The sequence below is a fragment of the Limanda limanda genome, chromosome 2 (assembly GCF_963576545.1).
Source record: "Limanda limanda chromosome 2, fLimLim1.1, whole genome shotgun sequence".
In the NCBI taxonomy this organism is placed as follows: Eukaryota; Metazoa; Chordata; class Actinopteri; order Pleuronectiformes; family Pleuronectidae; genus Limanda; species Limanda limanda.
In genome coordinates, this window is record NC_083637.1 from 30,454,062 (window position 1) to 30,476,455 (window position 22,394).

The window sequence follows — 22,394 nt, forward strand, 5'->3', positions numbered from 1 at the left end:
TAGATATAAGGGAAATGCTAATATTTCTGCATGAAACATATTCAGTCCCTTAAGCAAAATAATAATGATGGCAGGCCGCAACCTCAATGCCTTTGTCTACTTTGCTTAAAGACTAGTTTGCGGAGTCTTGTGCTGCCGCCCACTGACCGATACATGATCGCTCTTTTCTGAAACTAATGAAGGCAAATTCACACATGTAGACAGAAATAAACAGTATAAATGAAAACGTGTAAATATTGCTAACATAATGTTTGATGGGGGTCATCATTATACATAACAGAGGAAAACTTTGCACAAGCATTCCTTAAATTTACTTGCCTTCCTGTGGAAAAAGTTGTTTTCCCAGTTGAACAACCACAGCAGGGAAGCATGATTGATCAAACTCTTTCAGTGTGATATTAACTTGTATTTCAGCCAGCGTACTTTGGGGATTTAATAAAAATTTATATTTGGCACATTATATAAAATGGTGTTTCTGGTATGTAACTTAAAAGTACCTCTTTAATGGTAGGATAATTTCTCTCCCTCATCTTCCTTGTGGTACGTGGAGGATGGTAGTGGCCTCAACCCGGCTCCTCTTTCTCTCCACGCTGCCTCCTGCTCTTCATCAAGCAAAACAAACTGTTCGGTCCAAGTTATTGACGTTAATGAAACTCCTGTAGCTTCACTTGGATCCTCCTTGATTAAAAAACAGAACATAGGAATTGTTTTATAAAATGAATCGCAACTCCATAACATGAAAACATTATTGTCATATTACATTCTATACATTAAACCAAATTGATCTGTTAGATAGATAGATAGATAGAGTACTTTATTCATCCCTGAAGGGAAATTAAGTTGTCATAGCAGCCGGTATATTTGAATACAATAAAATACAATACAATTGAATAAAATAAAAAATATTGAGGTAGAAAGAATACAAAAACAGAAGCACAAGATAAAATAAAATAGGTAGATAAGGTGCATTGGCAAGATGATGGTAATAGTACTGATGATATGATGGTAATGTTATTGTTAGACAGTATGTAAAAATGAAATATGAATATGTAGACAGAGTGTGCAAAAGACAATATTATTGTATGAAATGATATATAATATCAATATGGTTTATATAAAATTATATATAATATCAATATGGTTATTGTGGAGTATTGGTAGAGAAATACGCTCCTTATTAATCTAAAGCATTCATAAATCAAATTCATGATTATATTTATATTGTAGCGTCCCTCAATGATGAGCTAAGCATCTTGAACTGGTTTCAACAACCATGTTTTCACCTCCCAGGTAAGCACATGCTACCCATGGCTGAAGCATATGGCTAACAATGGCATATTAGCTGAAGAAAAGCATCCATTGTGGGTATCGACGGACTCCGCATCCGCTGTCTCAGCACTCGGACTGTGAACCTAGATCGTAACGATCTTTAAAAACAATAAACTACTTACCTGACAGAAGGAAGACGACATCGTGGTCTCCCAAGTGTTCCGTGTTTAGGACGCAGCGCCGAGTTAAAGGGAACGGATGTTTACATAAACTTTTTTTACGACAGCCACACGTCATGTCCGGTCCCCTCACGGACTCGGTCCGGTGGCCCACTCGTGTCCGCCTCCGTATGAACAGTCTCGGATCCTTCGCATAAGAGGTGTAATCTAGCCTCAAATATTAATATTATATAACATGAATAACATTCACGAGCACTGAACGACACCACGCAGGGACGGTGATTTAAACAGCACGCTACGACGTGCTGTGGCATGGCAGCGTCATAGCAACCATCCTAGCAACGAAAAAAACATTCGTGATAACTATTAAAATATATATCATAAGCACGAACTGGCTGAAGACTGTGGAAGCAAAGACCACATTTCTCGCTAGAAATGGTGTCAGAATGTATTTTTATGCCCAGACTAAGTTACAAAATCATATTTTTATCTGAAAAATCAGAAAATGTCCGCCATGTTTTTTCTTTCCGTAGACGGGAACTCGGGAGTCACGTGACGTGAAAACACGCCAATGCAAAACAATGGGCGGACCAAACGTTTCCATCTCACAATCTGATAGGCCAGATTGTGAGATGGAAACGTTGGTCCAAGTGGACCAACGTTTCCACTGAATGTTTACTGATGAGACTGGGTTGCGGAGGACTACCTCAGAAACTGACACCAAACATGACATCCAAGTGAAATAATAGTGAGTGAAACACACTTTTTGAGCATAGTCCCTTTCGTTGTCAAATATCAACGCCTTTAATATACTAGCCCTGAAAATCAAACAGGAGCAAACAATGTGATTTAGCAAAGTGCCCAAAGGTTAAAAGCTAATTAATAATACCTTCTTTTTGACAAATGGGTTGACCTTAGAGAGACAGATAACTTTGCCACCATAGCTTTTATAAAATGTGGTTAACCTTAATCTGTTCATTTATCCCTTTTATCCTCAGCTGAGATTGTACTTTACAGTTATTTAGTCAATCTTGGGCTAGACATATTGTTTTTAAGCTTATATTTTTAGCAAGTGGATGGGAAAGAGGTGACAGAAAGTAGTAAGCGAGTCATGTTCGTGGCTTGAAGAGTCTCTGCAAACAGCTGTGTCAGACACAACTGTTCTGAGTCATGCGGCGTCTTCTGAAAGCCTCTCATCTCTTGCGTTCCTGTGTGATTATTTTCTGCTCCAAACCTTTCAGAATGGAGTTCAGGTGCACAGCTACAGACACAATATAATGTAATATTTTAATAAAACCTGTTCAGAGATATTTCCTGAGATGTGACACACATATTGGCTGGAGAAGCACTCAGAGACGTCTGTAAAAGCTTAAACCTTCTCAGTAAGTACACAGTAGCAGGCTTAGAATGACACAGTGTCACAGATGCTTTAGATTTCTCTTCTTATCTTTTGCCTAAGCCTTGCAACACATTACTGTTTACACCCTGTAATAAAGGATATATGACTCATATCACAGACATTGAACCATTTTTCATTTTCACCTTAATTCATTTTGTTGAACCAGTTGCACACCACTGGTTTTGATGATTGCCTCAGGTGATGTCATTTAAGTCAGTGTTGGATGAGGTTTAAGACTGGGGTGTGCAAGACCCCTTTCCTCATGTCAGCTCGCAGCTTGAGGTTACATTGGCTGAGGGGTGGGTGATTTAACCTAAAAATAAATATGATGGTAGTTTCCCCTTTATGACGGTGATAGGATTATATCATGGTATTACTTTATTTTCAAGTTTTGGGAGAAGAAGCTTGTCCTGTCTCGTGACGTCTTTCCATCTGTTAGTCTTGTTGTCTATGGTGTGGCAGAGGTCGGTGATGTGGTTTTGGGATGTGGTTGTCCACGTGCTGGTTTGGACCATGGTGTGGGTTGTATGGGTTCTGTCATGTTGGCTGGGCTATCTGCTTTATTTTGTTACACTGCACATGTCTGTAATCAGTGAAAACAAGCATTAGCCACGAGTGTCAGGGTTACACAAACTCAATGCAGTTTATATCAACAACGATTTGTTGAAGAACAGTGGAAACAAACAGTGAAAATACAGACTTTCCACAATGGTTCACAGCTGCTCAATAATTAGAAGGGTGGAGCCGGGAACTTAAAATTTTCCATTAAAATAAAATAAAAATTAACTTTGAATGTGAATTAGTTTAAGTGTGAACCGGCACAAAACAGGTGATGAGTATGACACGTGTGTATTGCCCACCCAAACACACCTGAAACTGTTGGTTGAGTCACATTGTTGATAATATAGGGCGCATATTTTCACATGGAACTAAAAGTGACAGAAGTCTTATAATTCACTGCAGGTTCATCACTACAAATGACCTGTGTCATAACAGCCATTGCTAATATAAAAGTGTGATTAGAGCATTTTAAATGATTGGGATCAATCCTCATATCTACACTATAACTGAAGTTAAATGGTGTCAACTTCATTCAGGTGACAATAAAGTGTTGAAGTGCAGGACCTGAAACTGTTAATGACTGCAAATCTGTGAATCTTATTAACATTCTGTGACTTTCTTGTGTCCACTGCAGGATTCTTTCAATATAGTTTTTCCTTGTAATAGAAATCATCCTGAGAGAAATAAACTGCTGCAGGCCTCAACAGAGACAGGGCAGCTCATCAGCGGGATCAGTCGTATCAATCTTATCACTGCAGATACCAGGAGCAAATGTCACAACAGAACAACAGGGGCAGCTTGATTGTTCACTCTGTGGCCACCACGTTACAGGACGAGACCTCTGACAAGGATCCAGGACATTAAAAGCAATAGGGAGGTTGTGTCTGAGGAGGGCAGTGGCACACTGTTGATGCAGGTACAATAGTAGATACGGATTTCATATTACGTTGTCATTTTTTTATGTCTTTCAGTCAGCTTGACTTTACACATTCAGAGTGAAAACAGCCTCTTTTTATTGACCTGCAGAGAATGGAGAAGTGTGTAGTGGGAACAGCTGAAAGCAGAAAGGTAAATGCTCCCTCTAGTGGGGTGTCATGCTGTGCAGTGACCATGCAGCTAATGATCACTGGATCTACTGGTTCAATATAGAGCTGGATACTTAAAACCTCCTCTTTCCTTGGAGAATTACATGGCAACATAAGATCTCCATGAGAAACTGGCACAGCCTTACATTTAATATCGACACAAGGTGTGAACGTAGTTTTCTGTCAGCAGAGCCATAAGCCATAAATACAACAGTCTGTTAAGCTCTAAGGCAGTGGTTCTTAACCTCATTGGAGGTACTGAACCCTGCAAACTTCATCAGTGCATTCACCGAACCCTTCGTAATTGGAACAATAAAATATGATTTCTTCAAAACATAGGTATATAATTTGTAAGTGCACAAAATGAACCATGCATCAGTTTCACACAAAATCAATGTGTTCAAAGAACAAAACCAACCATAAAAACCAACAAAAACATAACTCAATGACTATTTACTGCAAATCAATGTGACTTTTGCTGTTGCCTTTCAGATACAAGTTCAGGAATGCGCGGCTTCACCTTGGCAAGTGCCACTTTCATATCATTTTCGCAACAAAGTCTGTTCCTTTTCTTAATTTTCATGTCTACTATCGAAAAGGATTGCTCGCACAAATACGTTGTAACAAACAGTGTGAGTATCTCAAGGGCAATAAGGTATGGTACGATTTGGTGACACCAAAACGTTGAGAGCATTGTTGTTCTGAAGAGTTGCTGTTGAAGCTGGCTCTGCTGAATGACGTACAATCACAACAGCCACAAGTCGACTACTGAGCGCACCAAGCAGCACAGATATCAAAGATAAGCAATGTGGCGTGATCAGCTGCAACAAGCTTTATCACTGCGGAGCGTGACGTCACGAGTAATATGAGTAGCCTGAATTTATTTTGTGTAACACATTTTTACTAAGCAACAAAATGTTTGCAATCTGACACGGCGAAGAAAAATTGTGTGTTACCAAATTGTGGGCAGCCAATTTTTTGACGGCCGACAAAAACGGCCAGACATTGCTAGTGTGAACCGGGCTATACTGTGTGTGTTTTGACCCCTGCCGAACCCCTGAGAGTGACTCACCGAACCCCTGGGGTTCGATCGAACCCAGGTTAAGAACCACTGCTCTAAGGCCTTATTGACACACACAGTACAAAAAGTCACTTATTTCATACACACCACTGAAAAGTTTTTGAGAGAATGTCTCACACATAGTGGACTAATGAATAGATAGTGACTGTTTTCAGAGCCCCTTAAATGTTTGATTGCACATCTGCTATAATGTGTACACAAGACAAAAACTATTCAGTTGTTGGTAATTCAAGGCAAATAAGTCATTACCACTACTTCTCCTTCAGATTACTATGCTAATGTGATTATTTTTGTGCGCTCATTCTGCAGTGATTGAGGAGTGCACAAACCATGGCTGTCATTTGAGCCTGTGTGCCTGGCTGATTTGAATTGTGAAATATTGTACAAATGGACATAGTCATTTGCTGGTGGAGGGTGATAAAACTTTCCCAGCCACCAAGGGAGAGGGGATGAGATAAAATATATGCAGGGAAAATTGTCTTGGAAGCCAAGTGCTAGACTGAGAAAAAGCCATGATAGTGATGCATGCTTTGTACACATGCATACATCCAGTACTAATTTAAGAGGCATAAATATGTAAATTGAGTCATAAAACTTAACAGTGTTGACACAGTATGAGTCAAAGTCAAATAGGTTTTGAAGGCAAAGCGCCACAATCACTCAACTAGCCCCCCAAATATCCAGACTGATAGTGAATCCTATCCCGCATGCAGAAGGAGTCAGCCCTCGCAGGTTTGCTTTTGGCTACAATTAAAAAGAAAAAATAATGGCAAACTGTGCTGGCATAAGGGTACAAGTCACACCAGCTCCTATAAAAGTAACACTCCCGTTTCATTACGTGACACATTTTACCCGCCCTAAAAAATGCATATGCTTGTTTGTCACCTCCCCCCCCCCCCTAGATATTAGTCAGTGTGGTGTGGCACAATATCTTGTTTGGTGTGGAAGTTTTAGTGTCACTGGCTTATTGTTTTTGTGGTAATGTTAACTCGGCCCTGATGTGAAAGTTTTTTACCACGTCAACCAGCAAATGTGCTTGCTAAAATAACAGTTATTTTTTACATTTCACTTTGAAAAGACATTTAGGTAAGATTAAAACAATATAAATTGTTGACATCTGGATTGAGCATATTGGCTTTTGCCTGGACCCCTCTCCTGAGGTACACTGGACTCTTGGTCTCTGACCTCATGTTTATTGCCTCCAGATTGTATAATCTACAGTCAAAAATAATTGCTTCTTAGTTTAGCTAATCCACATATTTGGCTAAAATGAAACCACAACCACAATGTTGGAACCCACCAGGCACCATAATGCAATAAGATCCAATCCAATTTGTATGTATCCCAATCACAACATACAGTACATAATCTCAAGGCACTTCACATAGTAAGGCAGAGACTTACTCACAATGAGCAAGCACTTGGCGACAATGGAGAGAAAAACAGCATTTTAAGAGAGTAGAGGAGGTTGTCCTGTGTCATTCTGCCTCAATAACCAAACTCACAAATGAAGGAGAATCACAGTTTTAGTGGTTCCAGATGTGCAGTAGTCCTCTACCTTTCAAAATCAGAGAACGGAACAGTTGTATGTTAAAGAATAGAATGATGCTGCCCAGACTTACATTTCACCTCCTGAGTGGTCCTGGACCCTGTCTTTGATTTAACCTTCTCTCCTTCTCTAGTCGCTCTTCTATTCATCTGCCAGCATGTAGCCTTTGCTGATTACCTGCCACAACACTCTTGGTAATGGGATTTGAGCATTATTAAGACAATAGCTGGTTACATTACATGAAAACACTTCCAAGGCCAATGCCTCAAAACACTCTCTCCTTTCCTCCTTCTCCTCTCTTCCTCTCTCCGCCTTTGATTCTTTATTCCTGTGTCTCTCTGTCAGAGGGAATAACGAACCAGCTCTTGCTCTTCTCATACTCGTCCCTAAACACTGACTCCTTGTTCTCAAAGCACAGGGAGAGACAGACAGTAGTCCTTGCCTCACCATCAAAGCTAATACAGTGATAATACCATAGCACACTATGCACCTATTAACAATTCACACAACAGTGTAAACAAGCCTTACTGCTGCATTTGACATTGTTTTCAAGATTCCTATTTTGCTATATTTTGCTGTTTGAGAATGTCTGACCTAAAAATGAGCAGCCAGGACTTTTTGGATTCCAGTCTCTTCAAAGAGGAAATGTCTTGGGAACCAATTTGCCAGCTCTACGGGAAGGCATTGTTTTAACTTTTTTTCCTGTAATGAAACAAAATATTTTTAGAGACCGTCCTATCTTGTATTTTGGTGGTGTGACAAATACAGTGTGGGCTTCACCAAACAATCCGAAAACACTCACTCCAGTTCAAGTCAGGGGTAGAACTGTGCATTGTTTTTACCTGGAGATACCTTCCAGGCAGTGCAGTGGCACCTTTGTGAACAGATTCTTTGGGTCGTCCACTAACCATAGGGTTGGTTGTTCGATCCCTGTCTTCTCCATTCTGTGTGCCAAAGTTTCTTGTGCCTGATGATTGATATATGATAGAGAAAGTGCCTCACACAGAAGCACTGTATGAATGAATACATTTCTTTAACAAATCACAATTTGCGCGAGAGGGCCTAACAAGGTGCCACTTCCTCTGTCTTCAACTCTCAACAAAAGTAGGGAAAAAATACAAAAATACCCTATTTTTCAGGGGAGAGGAAAGTAGAATACTCAAAGTTAGCTACATGTGAGGATCCCTCTCCCAGGACGGGCTGAAGTTGGAAAGAGAGGATCCATGTGACATATGTTCCATGACAATTGCAGCATAACTAAGAGCTGGTGCAAGTCAGACCTGAACCAGCTGAAACTATAAGCTTCATCAAAAAAGGCAAGTTTCAAGCCTCCTGAACTGAGACTAATGGGAGATGATTCCACAGGAGAGGAGCTTGAGAGCTGAAGGCTCCTGCTTCCTTTCTACATTTGGAGACTTTAGGGACGACAAGTAAGCCTGATTTCTGGGATTGCCGTGGTCCCTTGGGGCAATATGGTCCTATGAGCTCTGGTATAGTGGTGCCATATCATTGAGAGATAAATTCATGATAGTCAAAAGAAAGTCAGACGAAAATGAATTAACTTTGATGGATAAAAACTGAAACCGTTGTGCAGTTGTAGCTACTAGAGAATATGTTAAAGCTGCAAGACATGAACAAGCGCTTCTGTGTTTCAGACATCTATCCAGTAAAACTTATCTTAATGGCCCTTGTCATTACTTACCTGTCTGGACAGAGTGATATTGATGTGATGTATTGACAAACAGCTATAACGAGATGCTATGGTCATGATTGATTCTGACAAAAAGGTGAGGAGAGACGAGTGGGACATTTTCAAATGTCACTCTTCGAATTTAGCATTATATCAACGTATGACACCTTCTCACAACTCACGTTGTACTTTACCACAAATATTCGCCAGCCACAGCTCAGCAACTCACACTGTGAAAGTGTGGTTGGTTTTATTTTTTAAATCCAACATAAATAAAAAGTAACAATTGATACAACTAAACCAGGATAAAAGTAAAAGATTAATAATGATAATGAAACCTAAGATTAATACACTGAGTATGTCTAAGTAATCCAGTAAAACATAGTACAAAATAATACAGCTCTTTTGAGCTTTGGTTAAGAGGACATGGGTCATTATAGAGATTTCTTTGGTTTGTGTATTTCTTTTAGACTAATTTCTGTTTACTTCAGAATAAGCTCTGTGTTTTGTTTTTTTTATTCAGATTTTATGGCTCCATTATTCGCAGCTCGTGTATGTTTTATTCTATATATTAAGGGTCAGCTAAGCGGTAAAGGTGAACTGGCTGACTGCCAAAGGTTCTACTTTTCCTCAGAGCTGCAGTGTTACAATTTGTTTTCTTTTATCTGACATTAATGTCCTACTTGGTATCACCTTCTCCTGGTACTATCCCAGTGTTTCCCCTACCATTCTATTAGGGGGGCGCTGCGCCCCCCCAACGGGACCTCCCGCCCCCCCTCGAAGGTCAAGTTAATTATTTATTGTATTTTTTATTTTTTAATATAGCGCCAGATCTCTACATAAATCATTTTAAGGTTACATTTCCTATAAAACAGGTCTATAGCTTGCATTTCTGTCTCGACATGGTCGCGCGGTTAGAGAGTTCTCCTCTGCTCTCTGTATCGCGCACGGCGGAGTTCCATCCAAATGCGCGCACACACAGACACGTGCGCGCACACACAGGTGAGCAACCTCCCACCAGCGGACAGAGAGCATCCATCTGAAAACATGTCGCATGAACCACCTGAGAAGCAGTTAAAAATATCCGCGTTTTTTAAACGCTCCCAGGTGGATGATGGTAACTCCCGCTCTTCTGCGAGTAGCAGCCGGAGGAGCTCTCCTGCTCCGGGTCCGAGTTCAGAGAAGAGTCCACGTGTTGCACGGGACGCGCATTTCTCAGCGCCGGTCAGCCCCCGCGATTCTGCTTTCTCCGCTTGTTGTATTAAACCGTGAACGCACCTCGCCTCGCAACCTCAGCCTGAACCATTATTAACCCCGCTTCGTCACTTCCTTCTATCACTGTTGAATCTATTTTCATCGGACCATTGTTCAAAACCGGCAAACCTGACGTGAAAAGATTTTTATTATAGACAGAAGTTTCAAAACGGTAACTTAACACAAACGAGGGTTATGGCAAAGTGCTCTATTCTAACTCGTCCTGTTTGAATGCTGTGGTAAAAGGGATGTCAGGTGGTAGAGAAGTCGTTACGGGAAGATTGCTACTAATCTCGACTTTAGTCTTCTTTCACTTTATGCGCATGCTCCATAACGTCTTTACAGCGATTTTAACCACTCCACTCCAGCGTTTCCGTGTTTTCGTGACAGGGCTTCGTGTAGACGCGATAAACATAAGTACCGGATCCAAAAATGTTTCCGGATTCCGGCAATCCAGGTTACGTATGGAAGTCAGTGAATACATACGCTACATACATGCATGTATAGGCCTACATAAATAAATAAATAGATAGATAGATAAATAGATAAATTACAGTTCATAGAGAATGAACAGGGGATTATTTCAGTTTTCTTTTTGGTTTTAGGAATGTTCTGTCGAATACGTAGACAGCATAAACAGGCAGTGGTGAGAGGAAACCAGACCCGGCCATTTATAGAGTGTCCCTGCCAGTCGTACAGAAAGGACAAACTGGACAAACACATGATGTCTGAGCATCACAGAATAGCCTGTCAGTGCCGGTCAGAAATCCAATGTACAGTTCAAAATCATTAAAAGAAACACATTAACATCATGATTCCTTTAAGTTTTTGTGTCCCTGTCCCCCCCCCGCGCAATCTGCCGCCACCGTCGCCCCCCCCCCCCCCCAAATCTGTAAACCTAGGTGAAACACTATATCCATACTATTTTGTTTGTTTTAAACTATTACTAGAGCACAAATCAATTAAAATGGTGAATCATTAATATGCTGCTGTCAGCTATGTGGGGTTATAATTGTCAGATCCATGACTAATTCGATAGGAAGAGGAAAGTGATGTCACAATTCCATGTTCCTAGGGTCACATGTCAAGTCTGGGTCAAACGTGGACTTAACATGATGCAAACGGTCTATGGTGAGCTCACCCAGAGGATGATAAACGTTTCCCTGCTTTTTACTTGCCAGCGTCCGAAATCATATTCTTCTTCTTCGCCTTCTTTTGGTTTACTGGTGGGTCGGACGTAACTTTTAGTATGCCGCCACCATCTGTACAAGAATGAAACACCCTGTCATTCTACTCCATTTCTTAATTTCTATTAAATCACTTCATATTACTGATCAATGGTTGGACAGTCTTTTGAAGATATATATTTTTGAAATCAGGAAAAAATTTACCAAATTTCACGTACTTCAGTTTGTTCTGAAAACAATCTGCACAGAGTAAGAGAATACTTCAGAGAAAACTATTCTTGGAGTACACACTTGATTTGATTCCAATTTCATTAATTGCCATTCTCTCTCCATTTTTCATAAAATTTAAAAAAAAAACAAGTGGCTATACCACTAACTGTAGTAGACCCTATGTATGCCCCATTCCATATTCTTACTGTTACAAGGTATATCTGCATAGGTCTATCCCTCCAGATCTTATTAAACAGTTTCAACACTCACTTTAGTGTTTTCCCTGGTAGCTGTCAGAACATTGCCTAACATAGCGGTTTCTGACCTGCAGCTGTATATCCAGTATCTTTCGATGCTATTTTGAGTTTTGTCATTATAAAGACCACATGTAAAGTTGACATGTCATCCTCTCTCTTCCCCCTCACACTCTCATTCCTTCTGAGAACACAGGGTTTTGCTGTCACTGGATATCATCAAGGTGCTCACAAATGTGGCGACGCTGGCGAGCTAGTTCTGGCAGGCAACTCGAGCTGCACTGCGCCAATCATGTTACAAACGACATGTGTCATTCATCATGTGACATACCTCACTCTCCACAACCATCTATAGTACACACCCACCTTATCAGGTGGTCTATTTAACAAGAGAGACATTTCCCATCAACCCCTCTTGCTCGCACTGCTGCTGCAGTATTGCCACCTGTTGCTTCAGCCCCTCCACCACCCCAGCATCCACCTGTAGGCTCCAACGAGGGGGTTACAGTATTTGCTCATCACTCCCATCATTCCTGTGTAATCATATGGGGGAGTGATTAAGTTGGAGCCTAGACGCCAAACACAAAATCTGTTGTAATGCTGCAATAAATGTTCGAATGTGAGTTGTCTGACTGGACTATATACTGGTCCAAATGCCCTGCCTAAAACATCCGCCTTCTTTGTTTGACACTGCCAGCCTCTCCCCATCGTTCAATGCTGGTAAATAAACTGGCCTCTTTATACCACCCGTTTGATTTTATGGACCAGACATCGCCAACTTTACTCCTCTGCAAATGGTGAAACAGAATTCCCACCATATATTTGTGTGTATTTAATTATTCTACAAGTCACTGCACATATCTTTTGGCACTTATACGATTAATTTAGATTGACATGTTATTCCTCAAAGCTTTCATGAAAGCTTTGAAATGTTTCAAATGTTTTGCTACATGCTGATTCAGTGCTCATTCCACCAAGGCCCCAGTCTCTTCCTAGCCTGTGTTTTTTTTAATATATGTATACGGTATATACCAAAGTTGACTGCATTTAAAATGTGTTTTTGCAAAATATGTAACTTGAATTGTTCATTCCTCTTTGCTTCCTTCTGGCATTAAATAATGTGCTTACTCATTCCCACAAAACATATTTTTAATTTCTCCAGTCAGCCTTGCCACAGCACCATCTGGTAAACGCACTCCCTTCGTCTATACTTTCCCACAACTAAATCATTCTCAACATACAATTCTCAGACATTTACCAAATTATCTGAAACCAAGGTAAGATCCAAGGGTGATATCAGTCCCCTATTCACATCCACTGTCATACCTTGTCCATTGTTACTGCAGATCAGTGATCTGCCATCCAACAATTTTTCCATTATTTTCCCATTACTCTGTGCGTGATTGTTACTGTGTAGTTTCTGTGTGCCGATAAATCTTCACTTTATACTGTATTTCCTTTCTTTCAACAGCTACACCAATTGTCATTGTCAACTTTACATTCAAGGGCACAAACTGCATAGGTTTAGCTCTGACTTCCTGGTTTGTCTCATCTCTGGACCCTTTCTCTGTGCTTCTCCAAATGCAAAAGTGTTTACCTCCACTAATACAACACTCAAGCCTTCACCTTTTCCATAGTTAACATTTCTTAAGTCTCTGGTCCTGTGTACCTCTTTCTTTTGCAATCAACATTTATGTGGTTTAAAAATATCTTTCCTGATACTGAAGCTCATTTAGCCCTCCACTGTATGTATTTAGCAGCGACATGGTCTTGCTTTTAGTCGGTCCCAACTCAGTTATGATGTGCACACTATTCTTTTATTTTATTTTATACTATCTTTCCTCCCATTTAATCCATGTACATGTATTTATACAAATTACTGTATTAAACATATAGAGAGACTCTTTAACTGAGGACATCCCAGGTGACATTTATGCATGCTTTTTGTTCATCATTGCAAACAATTTAATTACAACTTATTCAATAGGGAAAATAAAAGCTCAAGTTAACAGGAATGCTTATCGTCAGTCAGTTGACTTCTCACAGTTCATACAATAGATATATTAGTACCATTAATTCCATTACTGTCAGCAAAGAATTCATAATTTTAAAACAATTCTATTTCAATACACGGGTTTAAATAAAAGTGAAAGAAGCTACACAGTATAGTGGATTTGTCTGATTAGTACTCTTCGGCCCTCTGTCACAAGAACAAAATTGTATGTCAAATCTCAACAAATTAACTCTCAGTTCTATATTAACACTGATTATTTTGCATTCTAGAGCCAAACTTCTGATGGATGAATGAACAGATTGTATGTGTAAGTGTGTCCAGACACCAGGGAAATATTGGTTGTTTGGACCTTACTTAGCTACAGGTACCTGGAACAAACGTTTATGAGATATGTGGCTTCAACACTTATTACTCTAACTGTGAATGAAAGTTTGCTGCTCCTGCTTGTACACTCAGCTCCTTTCAGATCTGCACTTTGCGTATTATTCTCTCAATCTTTGCAAAAAAAAATTATCTCAACTTTTTGTCTGTTTCCCGCTGCTGTCTTCTCTCAATGTAAAGTACCTCGAATAACCCTGTGTAGGAAAAGTGCAGTACAAATGAAGCTGCCTTGCCCGTTCTTGCAGCGTACACTGGGAAACTAGAGACATCAGTGACAGGAACTGATAAAGCAACAGTAACAGGCTGAGGAAATATTAGGATTTAGAGTGTGTCTGATCAGCCTTGAAAGGCATAACCATCATCTAACAAGCTCAACACGGCTCCAGATGATTCACTGATCAGATTGAAGAGATATGAGCACTGAAAGGTAAATAAAATGAAACAGAGAGGGGAATGGAACTACCTCTTGTGAGGGAGCAGACTCCTGAGCAGGTGGTTTAGTTTAGTTTGGAGTGAACCTCTAAAGAAAATGTAAGGTGACCATAACATTGTGGTCATCAGTGCAGCATTTTGTCCTGTTTACTCATTTTTGTATTATCTGTCTCTTTTGTTAACGTGACCCTGACCAGACAAATAACAGCCATCTTTTCTAAATAAGATTTTAAAAAGAAAAAAACTCATTTGTGAACAACAGTGAGAACAAAGACTTCACATTTTAAGACTCCACTTAATAATTTCACTGACCTTAGTGTTCCCAGAGTGCTGCTGTGCAGGCTACTTAGTGCTCCCTGTGTCAATATGACCCTGCAGATAAGAGGCTAAACATGCTCCGTAGGTCAAATCCAGTGAGGAGTATTTCTGCAAATGTGATGCTCTCTCCTCAAATAACAGATGACTCATTTTAGAGGGAAACGTAATCATTACCATTAAGCAACACACACTTTAGAAAAACATGACCAGTGTATCAGATTTCATCTCCAGTTTATGTCCAGTGACACTGCTTGACACTGCTGTGATAATTACAAAAACCCAATCCCTGAAAATCACACCTACATGTGTGATGCATCTAAATATAGTGAGGCTGCGACAAGTGTTAATATAATTTTTTAATTGTCCTAAATGTATTCCATTAATCATTTTATCATTTAAAGAATGAAAACAAAAGTTGGTTGATGGTGGGTCAGTGGGTAGTGTTTGTGGCCACATGCAGTAAAAGCATTTTTTTCCCCATTTATCTCAGTATTAAGCCATGTCGGTTGGCTTTTCACAACAATGTCATTCACCTGCAATTTCTCTGCCGACCTTGAGATGGTTTTAGAAATGTTGGTATCTTAAAATTTTGACTATCTGCCACTGAAAGCAGAGATGAGAAATGGTCTCTGTGTGACTAACACATCTTACCGCTGTGGTCCTTTAGTATATGTCATGTGAATGATATTTCAATTACACTATAAGCTTATCTTCCCTTTTGCAATTGCATCTCATAATAGTCTATTATCCATGGCTTTTCATGCTTGATTATTAAATAGGATTTCAAGGCTCTGAAGGAGTTTGCCAGCAGCAACAAATGAGGCAGAGAATTGAGAATTGATTTCTTATTGAGCAAAGACAACACCCTCCCTCCTCATGGCTACTGAGCTAGACTACACTCTTGGATATACATGACAACTTTTTCAGAGACTGTCATATTTCATTGGGGTCATTTTTTTCCATAAGCAACAAAGAAATGGCGATGCAGGCTTGCCGTCTGTGGGTTTTGAGAGTGCTGGTCCCAGTGGGGAACAGAGCTAACCACAGCAGCGAAAGCAGAGCGCTTCACCACTGAATTATGAGTCCCTTAGTTCCAAAGCTTTTATCGTAGCCTTTATGACACTCAATATATGCTGACACCCACACAGGCATATGTACATTTGTTTGCGCATACACACACACACACAAACAGACACACAACACATGTACGGAGGTGCAGACATAGCCTGCTCTACACACGGAGAGAGACACACATCTATTTGTATGTACTCATTCAGCGTGTCTATGCACTGCGATGTGATAATTCATCTCACTGATCTGCTGTGTAGTGTGTGGGCCTCTAGTGTTATAACAGATTAGTGCAGCCTGTATAAGGTGGCAAACCTGCTTCCTTCATACGTCCGCCTCTATGTTAGGATGCTATTGTAGCAGGATGCGCCTTTAATTAGTGCTGCAGTACCGGCCTATCACGGTTGGTTGCGCTGTCTATAAAGGTGAGTGGTTGTGCACTGGGAGCCCTCTTGCCTTGGGGCCACAGACTGCCCCGCCTCCTGTTATCACCGCACCTGGCCGCCTCTCCTGATCGCCTTTTCAGCTGAGTCGTGCAGCTCGCCGTTGTTTGGCAGTTCATTGGCCGGGTCTTCCTTCTCCCGTATCGGCCCCAATTGTAGGGCATGCGAGTGTTTTCCTCCTCTGCCGGTTGCAGCGGGGAGTGATCAGCTGATCGATCGAGTGCACGTCATTGTGCTGCTCGACACAAGTGATCCCCTTCCTCTCCTTTGATGTTCATTCAACTCCTGACGGGTTGACGTGTGTGTGTGCGGTTTCTGCCAGCACGTTTCTCCCCCCCCCCTCTTCACGCTGCTGTTGGCCGGCTGCTGTTTTGCCCACTGGCTTATATAGCCAACACATCCATCCTACTCTGCATCTCCTAAGGTGCTGTACCTGCCACTGAGTATGGTGACTGCTGCCTCATCTTCAGTCTCATCTTAATCTATTCAGTTAACCGACTTCTAACTGATCTTATTGATGATATTATTTGTGTGTTGTGGTTTGCTTTGCATGTTTTTGACCGACTTCTAACTGATCTTATTGATGATATTATTTGTGTGTTGTGGTTTGCTTTGCATGTTTTTGACCGACTTCTAACTGATCTTATTGATGATATTATTTGTTTGTTGTGGTTTGCTTTGCATGTTTTTGGTTTAATTCGTTTTCTTAGTTATTTTGGTTTGGTACTTAATTATTTGGATTTACCAGTTTGGATAAATCTCCATTACTTTTGATTTAATTTCTGTTTTTGGTTTAATTCGTTTTCTTAGTTATTTTGGTTTGGCTAAATTGCTTTACTTAATTATTTGGATTTATCAGTTTGGATAAATCTCCATTACTTTTGATTTAATTTCTGTTTTTGGTTTAATTTGTTTTCTTAGTTATTTTGGTTTGGCTAAATTGCTTTACTTAATTATTTGGATTTATCAGTTTGGATAAATCTCTATTACTTTTGATTTAATTTCTCTGTTAGTTTTCTTTTGTTTGCATTTACTGAGTTAGTTTAAGTTGAACATATGTTATTGTGAAGTCATGTTTAAAGATTATATATATATTAATTAAAATGAATTGAAATTGTACGCTGGACCCAGTCTCAAGCTTTCATTAGTAGTGAACTTGTGTGCTTTAACTTTAAGGTTAATCTAACTCTCCAGGTGAAATTCCTGGGGTGGCGTTGCTGGCAACTTGTCACTAGTTCAACTAAAACTTAATCTTATTGGTCCCTCAAAACGTCGAATGCCACACTATGGATATGTGAAAAGGCATGGCCTACTACACCAGGATGAAGAAAACTTGACTGCTCCTGTGAAGCCACCTGGTTGCTGGCTGCAGTTTACAGTAGGTTATAAACCCTGCCTTCTCCGTGTTAGTGGAAGAGACATGGACCAAACAAAATAATTCAGGCACAACTCAGATAAATAGAGGGGATTTCTGTCATTTCAGGTTCTAATCACAGTAGGGTATGTTCAAGTGTTCACTTTCCATCAAGTTGCTTTGCTTTCATTTGTTATTTAGTGCTATGTGTAATGAGGTGAAACAGCATGATTAACAGTTAAAACTGAGTCACGAAGGGAGGGACCTTGATGCAAAATTCAGACTCCTGTTTTTTACTTAAACAGAAAACGTGGGCAGCTGTGGCTGAGGGTTGAGCGGTTGTCCTGTGTCCAAGTGTCCTTGGACAAGATGCTGAACCCCAAATTGCCCCTCATGGAACAACAAAGTGCTGCTAATAGATGCACTGTATGAATGTGTATGAATGTGTATGAATGTGTTTGAATGGGTGAATGTAAAACTGTACTGTAAAGAGCTTTGAGTGGTCATCAAGACTAGACTGGTGCTATATAAATAGCACCTTTATCATGTTTCCACATCAATTAGGACACAAGTTCTATCAGTGTATCTGCAGAAAAGTATTGAGAGAATTGACAGAACTATGACAGAACTATCAGATCGCTCCACAGCAAAAGCACAATGGTCACTTTCATGGTTATGTTTAAGCAACATACAATTCAAAGCCCTTGTTGAAAACAAAGAAGAAAATGATTCATGAAGTAGAAGCTCTTTCCAGTTGGCAAGATATGATCTAACCTCAAATTGCCCCTGACAACTGTGCTGACAGTTTATGAGTGATGTGTGCTGTAAAAAAGTGCTGCTTAAAGAGGTGCTGTTCGGTTTGCGTGTGTGAACCTGTGAATGAGACTTGCGACATAAACGGCTTTAAGTGGTCGATAAGACTGCATAAACAGATATGGTCAGGGGCGTTTCTACATTAGGGGAAGGTGGGGCACTGCCCCACCAGATGGCGTTGTTGTGCAGAAAGCTAAATACTGCATATCTGGACTTTGTGGCAAAATATATTTTGTTTAATTTTATATGCAAAGTAGCGTGAATGTGTGTCTGAATAAACTTGACTCACAAGCATTATAGTCTTGTTTTGGAGTAATTTGATTCGTGTGTATGTTTCTGTCTATGTGTTGGCTGTGTGACACACTTCCCTCTTGCCGTCCTCTCTGCTCTGGGCAAAACGGGGCAAGCGTCAGACTTGTGCCATGGGAACACCAATCAGCGTGAACCACACAGGCCACAGTTAACATTGGGAGAGTGGGCACTTTCAGATGGGCCCTACGAAATCTCCCAAGCTACTCGACTCCAGCGTCAGCCTGTTGCCTGCTGCTCAGCGTCACCTGAGCTAACAGGCTACCCCCGTCAGTGAACACCACCCGAGTCTGTGGAGAGGTTCACTCACATCGGATGAATAATACGTTTTGAAGTTGCTTGTTCTCCTGGCAGAGAGGCTAAAGACGTGTGAGCTCCCGTCTCTGAGGTTAGTCAAGTTTAGTATTGTATTTATCTGTGATTCGCAGGTACCTGCTGTACCTGGTTGTTAGCTTAGCCGGCGGGTAGCCCGCAGGCATGCTAGCAGCAGTAATAGCGATGCTAACGGGTCCGTAGCCTACGGAGTTATTTACCCGACATGAAGCCACATGATCCGGTCCACCCAGCAGAGAGAAGCGTTAGTTTATGAGGATAAGTGTGTTTTGCACAGTTTAATCCAAAACCATATTCAAAATCAGTAGTTGAATATTCAGAGAAAATAAAGATACAAACTTTGTTCATAAGTAACACTTCCTCTACAATAATGCCCTACTTTTATGTTTCCTATAATTTTATTAGGTAGCCTATGGACGAGCCTGAATGACACAGCTGTGCTGACCGTGTTCTGTCTCTTATGGCAAAGAAGAAAAATAAACACTGTTCTAATAAGTGTTCATTGAATATATAATACATAATGAATATAGAAATTAACTCTATTATCCATGACACTTAGCAATGACTGCCAACTCTAAACAGTTGCAGGCCGTCTTTAGTTAGGGAGGAAAACACAAAGTGTTGTGCAGATGAAGCTGGTGCATGTTGTCCTCATGTTGATAATAAATTAATAAATTATGCAAGTTATTTGAGCTATGTGTCTGTCTAATATTTGTAATTTGTTGCAATCATTTTACTTTAATGCTGTATTATAGGCAACATCTTTGTGTCGCGCTGAGCGCTAAAGCATGTGATATGTATTTGAAATAGGATTTCTGCTCCCTGCTGGCACTCAAAATGCAGCCCATGGTATATCTTACTGGTTTATATAGGCCTACTGCTTATAATAATCAGCTACATCTTTTTTTGTGACGGTGACCTGACGTCATACAAAATTGCCCCACCAGAAATTTCAGGCTAAAATAACCACTGGATATGGTCCATATATTCAATTAAACATTATTGCAGACACAAAGGTCCATATCTATATAACATGAAATACAAACAAACAACATATAAATACAATCATGACAGCACACAAATCCAAGATTATTAGATTATGGTTAAGACACAGGCTTTTGTTCCAGTGTTTCCAGAAACATGAAGAATACCTTTTGTCCCTCTGTTGAGGCTCAGTTAAAGGGCCCCCTAAGATGATATATCAGTGGTTTAAAGTCGAAAGAGCTGCTGCAATGTGTATTTCCATGTCCTCTCTTCTGCCTCCCTCTGGAGCTGCAGACAGAACAGGCTGTTTTCACCTGCCTCTTGAGCCCATCCTCTGATTGGCTGACTGCACTTTGAGTGACACGCGACCAGGCCTATCAGCGGTCGCATTGTGGCGCATGCACTAAGACTGAAAGACACATTGTCATGTGTGCAGCTATAGGATACCAGCCACATATTTACAGTCGGTTACAACAGGATGTTTCTGAACGATAAGTTACACCGTTCTCATGTTTGTTCAAGTTTTAGCAGAACAGTTGGCCAATGTCGGAGTAACGTTCCGAATTACAGTAAGGAGTTTCACAATGGAGTTTCAATACGGAGTAAGGTATACGTTACATCCCTCCATGCTGCAGTGTTTCGTCAGTGTTGTTTGTTGTGGTTAGCCCATGGTAGCTAACAAGCTGCTAGCTCAGCAACATGTCTGCTTAGGCTGGACTGGTGCCGGCTGGGTGGGGCTGAGAGGCGAGTGCGATCCGGAATGACATCATACGGGGGAGGAAGTACGAAACAAAACACTTCGATAACATATTTCTTAGAATGGACTGAATAAAAAAGTCAGAGGAGTGACTGTTGTTATACTTAGAGGGTTCCTACTGACCCCCTTCAAGTAATTACGGATAGTAAAAGCCCAGAAAATGTATTTAATACAATATGGGTCCTTTAAGGTCATTATGTTGACATTTGCCTAATCAGTTAATCAACACGTAAATTTGGTCATCAAATTCCTCTAGATCGAATGGAAAGTCGAAACATTACATATGTTATTTACGAATATACTCATTTCTATTCTCTGTTGAATTAAGCTACAGTACAGTTATGCCCAATCCCATTTTTACCCCTTGGCCCTTCCCCTTCGTTTAGCGCGTTCACGTGTCGGGGTAGGCTGTCCCTATACCTGTTGGGACGGTGGGGAAGGGCCAAGGCTGAGGGCTTTATACCCCTCCAAACTGAGATTTTTCCAACCCTCACTTAGAACATAGCGATACCCAGAATTACTTGTGAATCACTGCCACCCATGCAGTATTTTCTCCATTAATAAGGATATAAAAATTACGATAATTATTGTAATATCTTAGTTTAATATAATTTCAATGTATTATCGTCACTTTTTCCACAACAACCTTAAAACAAAAGACAGCGACCAACGCATGATAATCCCGTATTTTCACATAATGTCATGTTGCAGGTTAGGTTGACAGATGCTTCTCCAAGCTCCGTACATGTTGACTTTTTTTTTCTGCATGACATACAACAACGTATTACATCTATCTTTGGTCCATTTGTAACTCTGCGCTGGATTTAAGTGGCACAGGTTGAGAGATATTTGCGACAGATAGATAGATAGAAAGATAAACAGAGAGAGATGGAAGGAAGGAAGGACGGACGGACAAACGCAGAGAGACAGATAGACATAGATACACAGATAGATAGACAAACAACTCAGATTAACAAGACCGCCAGTGGAAACACATACAGACATACATCAAACACACTAATGAGGACAGGTTGTGATTTGCAGCCTGCAGATTGTGAGCAATCAATATCCTTGAAAAATATTTAACTTAATCTATAAGTTACAAATATTATATAATTTTTCTCCCACAGGCAACCTGAGGCAGATGGAATCAGTCGTGGGCTTTTCTATAACCTGAAATGCCGTCTTAGAACGCTAAATCTTCAGTCGGAGAAAATACTTGATAGTTGTTTTCTAATGAAGTATTCTGTCTATGCCATGTTTGTGAGCTCAGATAGTTGAGATTCTTTTCATCCAGTCCTGTCTTGAACTTCACATCGGTGATGGTCAAATCTGACAAATGCTTTGGGAGAAGCTGCCAGCAGATCCCTTCTGAACGTTAATCACTTTGACCAAGGTTTGCTACTGAAATACTTAAATGTCTCTAATCAGAAGAAACTTTTCAAGACCAAAACGTTTTAGAGTTTTGGA